The sequence below is a fragment of the Saccostrea cucullata genome, unplaced genomic scaffold (genome assembly GCF_032062105.1).
Source record: "Saccostrea cucullata isolate Sc308-1 unplaced genomic scaffold, CSIRO_AGI_Scuc_v1 ctg10175, whole genome shotgun sequence".
NCBI lineage: Eukaryota > Metazoa > Mollusca > Bivalvia > Ostreida > Ostreidae > Saccostrea > Saccostrea cuccullata.
This window is the reverse complement of record NW_026923953.1, coordinates 4,013-15,000: the sequence shown is the minus strand read 5'-3', so window position 1 is coordinate 15,000 and position 10,988 is coordinate 4,013. Positions and strand designations below refer to the sequence as shown.

The 10,988-nt window shown below is 31.9% G+C and overlaps 1 long non-coding RNA gene across 1 annotated transcript in view; it reads left to right on the top strand.

Annotated features, from left to right (window-relative positions):
- Nucleotides 1–5,095, top strand: part of LOC134265327 (uncharacterized) — an 11,002-nt gene extending 5,907 nt beyond the window's left edge. The window contains exons 3-4 of the long non-coding RNA XR_009991734.1: nt 4,305–4,409; nt 4,883–5,095. This is a non-coding gene — a long non-coding RNA (uncharacterized LOC134265327). The remainder of the gene's footprint in view (nt 1–4,304; nt 4,410–4,882) is intronic.
- Nucleotides 5,096–10,988: the final 5,893 nt, after the last annotated feature.

The window sequence follows — 10,988 nt, the reverse complement described above, 5'->3', positions numbered from 1 at the left end:
AAGATGAATTTTCTGATGCAGTTGAGTAGCTTCACTAATACATATCAGCATATTATGTTTGATAAAAATATCTTGAATGATTTAATGAAACTGAGCTTAACACTTTTTCTAAAAAAAGGAGGTCGAAGGAAAGGTTGGGGCCAAAATGTTGTTGCAGTTGAAAAGCTTTCATCAGTATGAATTTACTATTACATATGAAGTTTGATAAAACTATAATTAATGGTTTATATAAAACTTAGATAAACACGTATTTTTAAAAGTGAGGTCAAGGTCAAAGGAAAATTCAAGGTCAAAATAAGTTGATGTATTAATAGCTCTCAGCAGTATGTATCAGCATATGGAGTTTGATAGATATAACTTGAATTGTTTATTCAAAACTGATCTAGACATTAATTTCAGAAAAGTGAGGTCAAGGTCACAGGAAAGGTCAAGGTAAAAAGAGTGAAGCATTGTAAAGCTTACATCAGTATGTATCATCATGTGAAGTTTCATTACACAACTTAAATGGTTTCTTTAAAATAAAGGTAAACACTAATTTAAAGAAATAATAAGTAAAGGACAAAGGAAAGGTCAAAGTAAAAAAATATTGCTGCAGTTGGATATTTACATCAGTATGCATCAACATATGAACTTTGATAAAAATATCTAGAAAGTTTCTTTGAGTCCGATGGAAAGACAGATGGAAGGGTGGAGGACGGACATGACAAAACTATACATGTATGCCTAATCATGGTGTGGAATAAAAAAACTTGAATCTACATTATATGAGGATGTTTCCATCTATCAAGATTATACAAGCAAATTCAAAGAATTGTGGTTTCTGTGCTTTAGTGAATGGGATGCCATAATTTATGGCAGATTGTGTGTCAAATATGCACCCCTATCATATATCAATTTTTGAAAAATGGGTCAAAGGGAAAAAAATCATAGCATGCTCTGAACCATTTTGTTGCAGGTAATGTACATGTCAAATATGAAAGTCCTACCTCTTTTGAATCAAAAGTTATATATACAACATAATATTTTTGAAAAGTAGGTTAAACTTCTAGGTCAAGGTCACAGAGTCAAAAGTCATGATATATTTAGAAAAGTCTTTTCACATGTAATAAACATGTATAATTTGAATGCCCTTTCTTTTCATTTTCAAAATGATCAATTTAAAATGTCACTAGTACTAGTACTTAAGTTGGGTACGTGACGCAAGCTCAATGCGATGCAGGTGTTCAGATACATCTATAGTGCAAGAACAAATTTAAAATTATCATTTACAAAAGATGTTTTATTTTAACTTTGCCATCTAGGCGTATTTCCAAAAACAGGCAAATAAGGTGTGTTTGTGTGTGTGTGTTGGTTGGAGAGAGGGTGGGGGTTGACTAAATTGATTGTGTATATGGCAGCTTTCAAGAAGTTTCTGCCTAATCAAATATAAATAAACTTTGCACGTTTTGAAAAATTCATCAAAAACGCTTTACACTAATTTGAATAATATCATTTTTTGTTAATCTATATTAGAAAATAGATTTAAAAAGTTCCAATTACCGTACAAGTAGATTTTTTAGCGAGGATTTAATTTTGGCATTAATTGCGAGGGTGCTGACATCGCTAAAGTTGAATACCGCTGAAAATTAATTGCTTATTATTTGTAAAAGCTTCTTGAATTAGCATTTTAAATTCGCTAAAATTACTTCTCGCTAAAAATAAAATAACAGATTTTAGGAAGAAATCGCTCAATTTGCGTTTCGCTAAAATTTCCACTTATACAGTAATACAGTATGTGCCAAAAATGTATACACCCCCCTTCTTATCAAACCTAATTTACATCATGAATTTAATTCTGTTTGTTTAATTTCCGACTGGTAATCAATTATGAATATGAAATACCAATAACATGGAGTCACATGGTCACTAGCTGCAGATCTGTAGCGTTATGGTTTTATATATTAGTCTTTGACCATAAAGCTACAGATCCTGTAATGCAAAAAAGGTGCAATTTACGGCGCAATATTTTTTGCGCACTTCTGGGGAGAATTTCTCCACTTTCCTGCATCGGTTAATTTACTACCTTTCACTCCCTAATACTAGGCACATTGTTTAACTAATCTGTATATTTTATCCATCTCCAATCCTTTTATAGTCTTCTCTACACGTGATAAACTCGCTTGATTAAAATTATTTGTTAGATTGCTGAAAATTCACATCAAGCGAGTTTATTGCTTGTAGAGATGACTATAAATGGCTTGAAGGTGGACAAAATATACATATATTGGCTACAGAATGTGTCTAAAATTAGTGAGTGAAAGGTAGTTGATTGACCAATGCTAGAAAGTGGAGAAAAACTGCCCAAAAGTGCGCAAAAAAAATTGCGCGGTAAATTGCACGTTTTTTGCATATGGGGATCTGTAGCGTTATGGTCAAAGACAAATATATAAAAACCATAACGCTGCAGATCTGCAGCTACATGGTCACCTATGCTCAATTTGATGAATACATGTATTATGTAAATTATTGAATTATATTGACTTTTTCCTTGGTTAAGCCCAATATGAAGAAGTGTGCATTTAGTGGCAAACACCTTAGTGCGGGTATTACTGTCTCATGACAGCATCTAGTTTTATTTACTATCAATTAGAATTTCTTTTTACTTTGTTTATTGAGACTTAAAAATATATGATTTATTGTCCATTATTGTCCAATTTGATTTTCCTTAACTTTTACGTAGCGTAGCCATACTATGACGTCATAGATTACTTCCTTCCCTGCAAAGACTGTCATGACGTCATAGTTAACGTTACCAAGCAAAACAATCTGTTCAATTTATGTACACCTGAAGACGGATTATGAAATCCAGAAAGCGCTTGTCTTAAATGAGATTTGGAAACTGCATTTTCTTTTTCTTTTATAATTATTTTCACCTGTGTGACATCGACTGTGAACTATTTTCAACTATATATATATATATATATATATATATATATATATATATATATATATATATATATATATATATATATATATATATATATATATATATATATATGTTTTTTAACAGTAAAAATGATTTTCGAGATTTGTGATTTCTGACTTTTTTTCATTGGATATATTTTACTGTACCAAAACACTGGATTTTTCTTAAATTATATATATATATATATTATCCCATGTTTCCCACTATTGTTGATGCCCTGGCATACTCTCAAAACTAGACAGTGATTCCTTAAATATATATATATATATATATATATATATATATATATATTTTTTTTTTTTTTTTTTTTTGGTATACCGTTTAAAATCTTCTTGTCAAGTTCTTCAAAGCCATTATTAGTGATATTTATATGGAATCATCCTCAGGTAGTTTCCATTCTAGTTTGTTCAAATCATGAACCCCTGGGTGGGGTTAGGGGTCAAATTCAAGCCCCCCCCCCCCGTACTCAGTAAACTTTCAGTTCTGATCTGATATGTGCTTTTTCCTAGCCGATGTTCTCTTGTGAGCCCTGTGGCCCCTGGGCCTCTTGTTTTATCCTATGTTTAGTTGTTTAAGCTTTTATATATGCCTATATGACAGCTTAAAGTAAGGACTGACGTTTCTGAAATGCAAGGCAAACTCAAAGGTCAAAAGGTCAAAATTGTTAGCATCTGAAGGAAGATTTAGTCATATGGAATAAACCTGTGAAATATGAGACATATAGTATTAACTGTTAAAAAGTTATGGCCTAGATTATAGTTTTTAAAAGTGGGTCAAACTTTTAGGTCAAGACCAAATTAAAAAAAAAAACTCGTTGAAGGGTCTTGTCACTATGATTACAAAATAATGTGAAGTATCAGATTGATAGCACTACATGTTCAAAAAATATAGCCTAAGTTAAAGTTTAGGGATTTTTTTTTTTTTGTAAAAGTGGGTCAAACCCTAGTAGCAAGGTTAAGAGGTCAAATTTTATAGTACCCACAAAAAAGTTCTTGTCACAAGAAATACACCTGTGGAATATGAAGCCATAGCTCAACCCACTCATAAGTGATGGGTAAGGTTAAAGTTTTTGCAGACAAATACCGGTAGACAAAAAGATGAACATACAGTTCAAAAACAATATAAACCCAAGAATCTTTGATAACGGAGGCAAAATTAGTGTATAATTATTTTTTCATGACCGTTTCAATAATTACAAAGATTTAAACTTATTAATATTGCTTTAAAAAGTTAATCTTGTTATTTACTTTCATAATAAGAAGAATTAATGAGTTATAAATTAAATTCATGACCTGTCTTAATAATATTTTTAGATTTATTTCTGTTCTTTGCTTTACAGTGAGCTTTCGCTGATGGACACAAATTGTTCAGAAAAAATCCAGCTACCACATTAATCACAGCCATAGATTTCTGGCGTGCCTTCAGTAGGAACATAGATGCAATGGTAGGTAAATTTTGCTTTTAAATTCCCTTGCAACAGATACAAACTGCATCATCAGATCTGGGCCAGGAAACAGAGACAATATTATTTCAAGGTTTGTTTGAAACCTGACACAAGATTATTTTGTTTAAAGTCATTTGCAGGAAAATTGTTTTCATTTTTTGTCAATAATTTTATACTTAAGAAACATTATATATACTTTTAATTATAATTTATGATGTATGATTTTGAATTGATTATAATTGATGAATGATTTTGAATTTTTTAAAGATCATTTACAATGTAGGCAATATAAATTAAACCTTTCTCCAAATTGAACTTAGGGGTGATATGAGATTGCTATATCTACTTTTGTTCATATTTTATGTTATCTTGATAAGTAGGGAAATATTGACTTTGGAAATGCAGTTGTAAAATTCATGACTGTATTTCATTTAACGGTACCCAGTATTCATTACAATTATTTTCTCTTGCAGATGAAACAATCTCCAGACAGATGGGTGGCCCTTGAGCAGAGAATGTTAAAAAGAATTGAAGCATTCAATAAAGGAGATTAAGAAACAGAATGTGTCCAGTTGTTTGTTCATCAAAAGAATAACTTGGATAATCATAGTGGTGCTTCCTCAAAATCTGCATGTGTTAAAATTAAGCAGTTTCATATTAAGATTTTGATAAAGCTCATTAAGTCATTTGCTGGATCAGACTTTGAGATTGTACTTATAAATTGCATTTTTTTAAATACAGTAACAGTGAAAAGTTGATGATTATTTGTACAAATTCATATACATCTAAGTATTAGAATTTCCTAATACTTTTCATCAAATGGATTAAAAGAATTGAAAGTCCAATATACAAGGAAAAATATATAAATTACATAACATGGATTTAATATGAATATATAATGATATTTACATGAAATTCGCATGAAATTCATATGAAAATCTGTAAAGAAAGCAGCAAAAATATTCATATGAATTTCGTGCGAATTTTAATTCGCATGATATTCGTGCGAATTTCATGTCAAAATCGCATGATATTTTCATGCGAATATCATGTGTGGTCCTTTTCGTCTCCTTTTCATGCGAAGAATTCGCACGATATTCATGCGAATTTCATATGAAGTTCATGCGAGCCACTTTTGCCTGTGTACATTACATCTTTGATTGAATTACAATTTTTCAAATTAAATAACAGGATATATTATAATATAATTAATAAATTATAAATTGTAGTTTAATATATTTTATTGTTATAATACTTTTACATGTTTTAAAAGCATTTGATTTCTATAGAGAAAGTTTGAATCATGTTAATACATGTAAATGTTTATGAACTTGTAAAACACCCTCTGGAATTAAGTAATTTCTCACGTGTGTAGAGCTTAATCAAGTGTATAGATTTTACTGAGGCATATAAACAATTGTCTCTGTAGTTTACTCTATGTTAAATAATAAGAAGACAGGACAAAGAGAGATAATTCTAAATAAACAACACTAGAATGCCTGTGTTTTGTTTACATTTTTGTTTACATTTGACAATGTATTATTACTTAGTATACTTAGTATACTTAGTATTGGATTATTATTAATTAAATAGCAAAGGAAAATGTATAAATATAATGTTTTTATTTGCCATATAAAATATAGGGGTTAACTTATGAAAAAATATGGTTATGAATCCTTTTTGTATTTTATATAGGATATGAGACAGGGGACCGATGTGAAATTGGTGAAGCGTGGGTGGGTGTGGGCTATGGAATTGGAAATAAGTTTAATAAGGTTTTTAAGTGGGTTTTCTTAAAACAAAACATTAGTAGTAAATTAAAAGGTTCTTTCTGAAAAAATTAACAAGTTCAAATGGTAACCAGGTTACTGTGTGGAGGCCAGGTGTGCATGAATGTGTAAACTAATAGCTAGCAGGCGCAGCTCCAGGAATTTAAGTTAGCGGGGGCGCCATTAGTAGGCAAGGGGTCTGGAGGCCGCCTTTTGGCAAAGTCCTGGTTGGGGCTCATAGAAAAGCCCCCGGAACATAGGTTCTAGTAGGTTTTGTACAAAAATAAGCTACCAGAATCAAAATGTTCATATTTATATTTTTTTGGTATTAAACAGGTTTATGAACTTTGAAATATATTTAGGGGGGGGGGGGAAAAAATCATGCGACCCCCCCCCTTAAATCCTTATAAACTGGCTAGGGTGGAATACTTATTCCCAGTGGACCTCTTCCTTACTTGAGCACAGGGTAACATCTTATATTATAAGCTTCTTCTTTGGTACTAATGAACCAGTTTCAACCGATTCTGACTGACATAAAGCAATTAATTATTAGTAAACTGAAAAGGAAAGTGTAAATTTTCATCCCCCCGGTGGCCTTCTGTCATGTCTAAGGCGCTCTAACAGGTCTAAACGTCATATATTAAAAATGCATCAATTCTTAAATGAGTCGAAGATTTTCTCCTCTCCTTTTAATAAATTTGAGCAGAATGAACTACATAGAAATAGTGAAATTTGTGGGTTAAGTGAGCAATGTTCTTTTGATGAAATGGGGAGGGGGGCTCTACTGATTAAATATTTTAAATACAGAAGACATTATTTCTTAGAAAAGATCGCTTCTCTGCTCTAACATAGAAAGCAAATGAATTAAGAGTTTAGTAAGGCCATCCTTGAAAAAATTTTTTGTTTGGAATTGCCGCCTGAAGGGTTTCAGACATAGGAGGGAGGGAGGGAAATTATTTAATTGAAGATAAATTTTTGATAAAAATCTCAGTAAACAGTAAATACATTTTCTGTCTTTTAAAAAAAAAGTATCTACCATCAACAAAAAAACCTAATTTTACATTGATCTGACACTATATTTCAGTGTTTTGTATGGTGCATGTGATACATGTGATGGGCAAAAAATTGATTAAAGAAAAAAAAATTCCTACTTTTTGTCAGTAAATTTTTTTCAGGAGGGGGCATTTCAATGAGGCGGGAGGCAATTCCAGACAAACTATAATTTTATTTTAATGGCCTAATGATAAAGGGTGGGTTCTTCTTTCAAAATTGTGTATTTCAAGGCCTCTGTAAAAGGAATTCTAGTGTTGAGGGTTAAGATGTTTTGAATCTACAGTAAACATGTTTTATTTACTTGAAAATATTTTACTCTGCTAGAAAGTACAGTGTAATGAAGCAGGGCTATTTTTCCAGACCTGTGAGATTCTTTACCCATTTTATCAAAGGTTTGATACATGTACAAGGACTCTATTAGTATGGAAGTTATTCCCCTTTGCTATTCACCTAGCAATAATAGATTCATGTTTTGTTAACATGGTTGATTTAGCTCTCCTGGTCAGAGACCAGTAGAGCTTATTATAAATGTGATAGTAATGGGTCTGTCATCCATCTGTCTGTCTGTAAAATTTTTTCAGCTCACCTGAGCCGAAGGCTCAAGTTAGCTTTTCTGATCACATTTTGACCTGTCCGTCTGTAAAGTTTTCACATTCTCAACTTCTTCTCAAGAGCCAATTTTCACCAAAGTTGGTACAAAGCATCCTTGAATGATGGGGAGTTTAAATTGTTAAACAAAAGGGCCAAGTCCCTTTCTAATGAAAGATAATTAAGAAAAGACAAAAATAGAGTGGGGTCATAAAAAATCTTCTTCTCAAAGAACCATAATGGGCTAATTTAAACTTGTAATGGTACCTTACAAAGAACTTTAGATTCGGTAATTGTTCAAATCATGACCCTTGGGGTTTGGGCAGGGCCACAATAGGGAATCCAAGTTTTACATAGAAATATATATTAAAGATCTTCTCAAGAGCGAGTGGGCCAGAAAAGCTGAAGCTTATGTGGAAGCATCCTGGGGTAGTGTAGATTCTAAATTATTAAAATTAAGACAGGGTTGGGGGGGAGGGGGGTCAATAGATATATGAAAAGAGGAAATCTGTGTTCAGGAACTATCACAAAGTTATATCAGTGTAAGCAATGTGGCCCATGGGCCTCTAGTTCAAAATGCTACTCCTCCTACAGTTTTGGTCTGATTTCAATATAAATTGGCACGCAAGTAGACTACATCAAGATACATAATTCTATTTATCAGTTTTTGATTTCAATGCACGGCGTTGTTTCTAAAAATAAAAATTGATGTGAAGTACTTTCAAAATGCTTCTCAAAATACAATTTTAGTCTGATTATAATTTAAGTTGGCATGCAAGTAGATTACATTAAGATACATATTTATCAATTTTGTGTTTTTGATTTTGATGAACGATGTTGCCATTGTAACTAAATTGAAATTCTGTATAATTTCATTAACTATAATACAGTTGTAGCATTGCAATCTTGCTAAAAAAAGAGAGACTTAATCAAGGATCACTATTCTATTTACTGCTTTTGTAAAGATTTTTGTCCCAGTCGTGTCTTTTATCTTCATTTGTTATAAGTACAAACCAGTGGATCTACAATCTTGATAGCAGGCGCGGATTCAAATTTTTGCCCTTGGGGGGAAAATGGGGGGGGGGTCCTCTCTGTGTAACAAAAAACCAACCGAGAAATATTTGTTGATGAGCAAAAATAAGGTTATCCTGCCAAAATGTTAAAATCCTCTTTCGCACACATAAAGCGGGGTCCAAGGTCACTTTTGACTTCAAAATCTTCTTCAACCTATGACTTAACCATGCATTTTCACCCGTGCATAGACAGAGACTTCTGAGTGTTATTTTTTTTTATTTCTTTGGATTCTTACAGTGCTGTATTATATAAAGGTGACCGTTAAGGTTCATGGGCTTCTTAGTTTTATATTCAGTGTTAAATGAAAGGAAAAAATGTAATCCATGTGTTCTAGTGATTATTCTAAGTACATTATCTTTTATCCAACCTTTGGTGTTTTAGATAAAGTTGATGAGTTAAAGATGTTCTTGAGAAAGGAAAAGACAACTGTTTCCCATGCCAGAGGAATACTTGTTGGATGTGCTGAGGCTGGAAAAACAACGCTACTGAAGCGATTAAGAGGGCAACATCAAAATGTCAAGAATTTACAAATTTCATTTAATAACAGCACTGTTAAAGCGATTAAGAGGGAAACGTCAAAATGTCAGTGAAGTTACAGAGTCCACCAGGGGGCTGGAAGTCCATCAACATCTATTCATTGTTAAAGATGGAATGTTAGAAGGTAAATAATTTCCTCTATGTATTAAAAATGCACAAATTAAATGTCTGCTGCTCTGAAGAATCTCCATTATATTAATTAAATATTTCTGAATTTTTAAAATAACAAATCATACTAAGTAAAATGTTCCTCCTTAATTGACAAAACAGCGAAGTTGTGATCCTAGAATGCTCACTAGTGTGATACCCCCGCTCCGATGTAAAAATGACACTATCATGTTAATATACACAAGTTCAATTACAGGCGTCATTTTTGAAGTTGACATCAGATTTTTATTTAAACATTAATGCCATTATACGGTTGTTTCAACATTGATTTTTAAAATTTCCAACCGCTATGAACAGCAGGGTTTACTGCCGAAAACTTGTTCACTGTGTGAAACAGACCAGTGCGTTACAACATCAAGTTGAACCTTGATATCCGATTTAGCTGTAAAATGTAGAATTTTGCTAAACGTATTCGCATTTACATGGCTTTTAGTGTCTAAAAAACGTTTCAAGTGTCAACAATATATAGTTGCAGAGAAAAGTCTTGACAAAATTTGTTATGTATGAACAAAAAAGTCAGATGCATCAGAAAAACAAGGAAGTTGACATAGGATTTTAGCCAAAATGTATCATCATTTTCATCTTCTTTGCTATTTAATGCAAATAAATTGACAAATAACTCTTTTGTGGGCTCGTCTTAGTTTCATACAATATTTGTGATTTGGACTTGACACAGACCCAGATAGACACACATGGATATTTATCCCCTCTCCTTCAGTTCTAGTTTGTTTAAAAATATATATCCATGGACAGAAAATTTAATATTTGAAATTTATATATCATAGCAATATGGTTGAACATAGTGATATACATATGTCCCAATTTCAGTAAATATAAGTACTGTAATACATGTAACATGAAAGATGATGAATAATTTGAACACACACACACACACACACAAAGATTTTTTTTTTTTTAAATCTAGAAAAACAAATGACAAAAATGACAAAACACTTATATAACATTTTTGAAGAAGTTTTCCCATTATATCACAAATATATTATTTTTATCAATATGCCCAGAAAAACTGCTTAATCATGCCGGATATAGTTATGTTCCACCAGAAACAGTTATATTGCCCTCCCAACACATTTATGTTCCCTGGCGTGCAATCATTCTGCGTATTAAATCTGTCAGGTTCGAAATTTACAGAGGCAGTTGCTAAACAAACAAAAATTTCTGCTAAAATTAAAAAGTCGGGACAACATCTGTGATTTGTTTATTTGAATTTAGATGAATTAAATAATTTAATTGAGGAGAAAAAATCCTTAAATACAACAAAGGTTATCAACTTGTCAGTATACTGAAAACTCTCTGCCATGAAAAAGGACGGAATATTTCTCAATTATACTCAACGTACATGTTTACCTAGGCCTAGTGTTCAATAAAT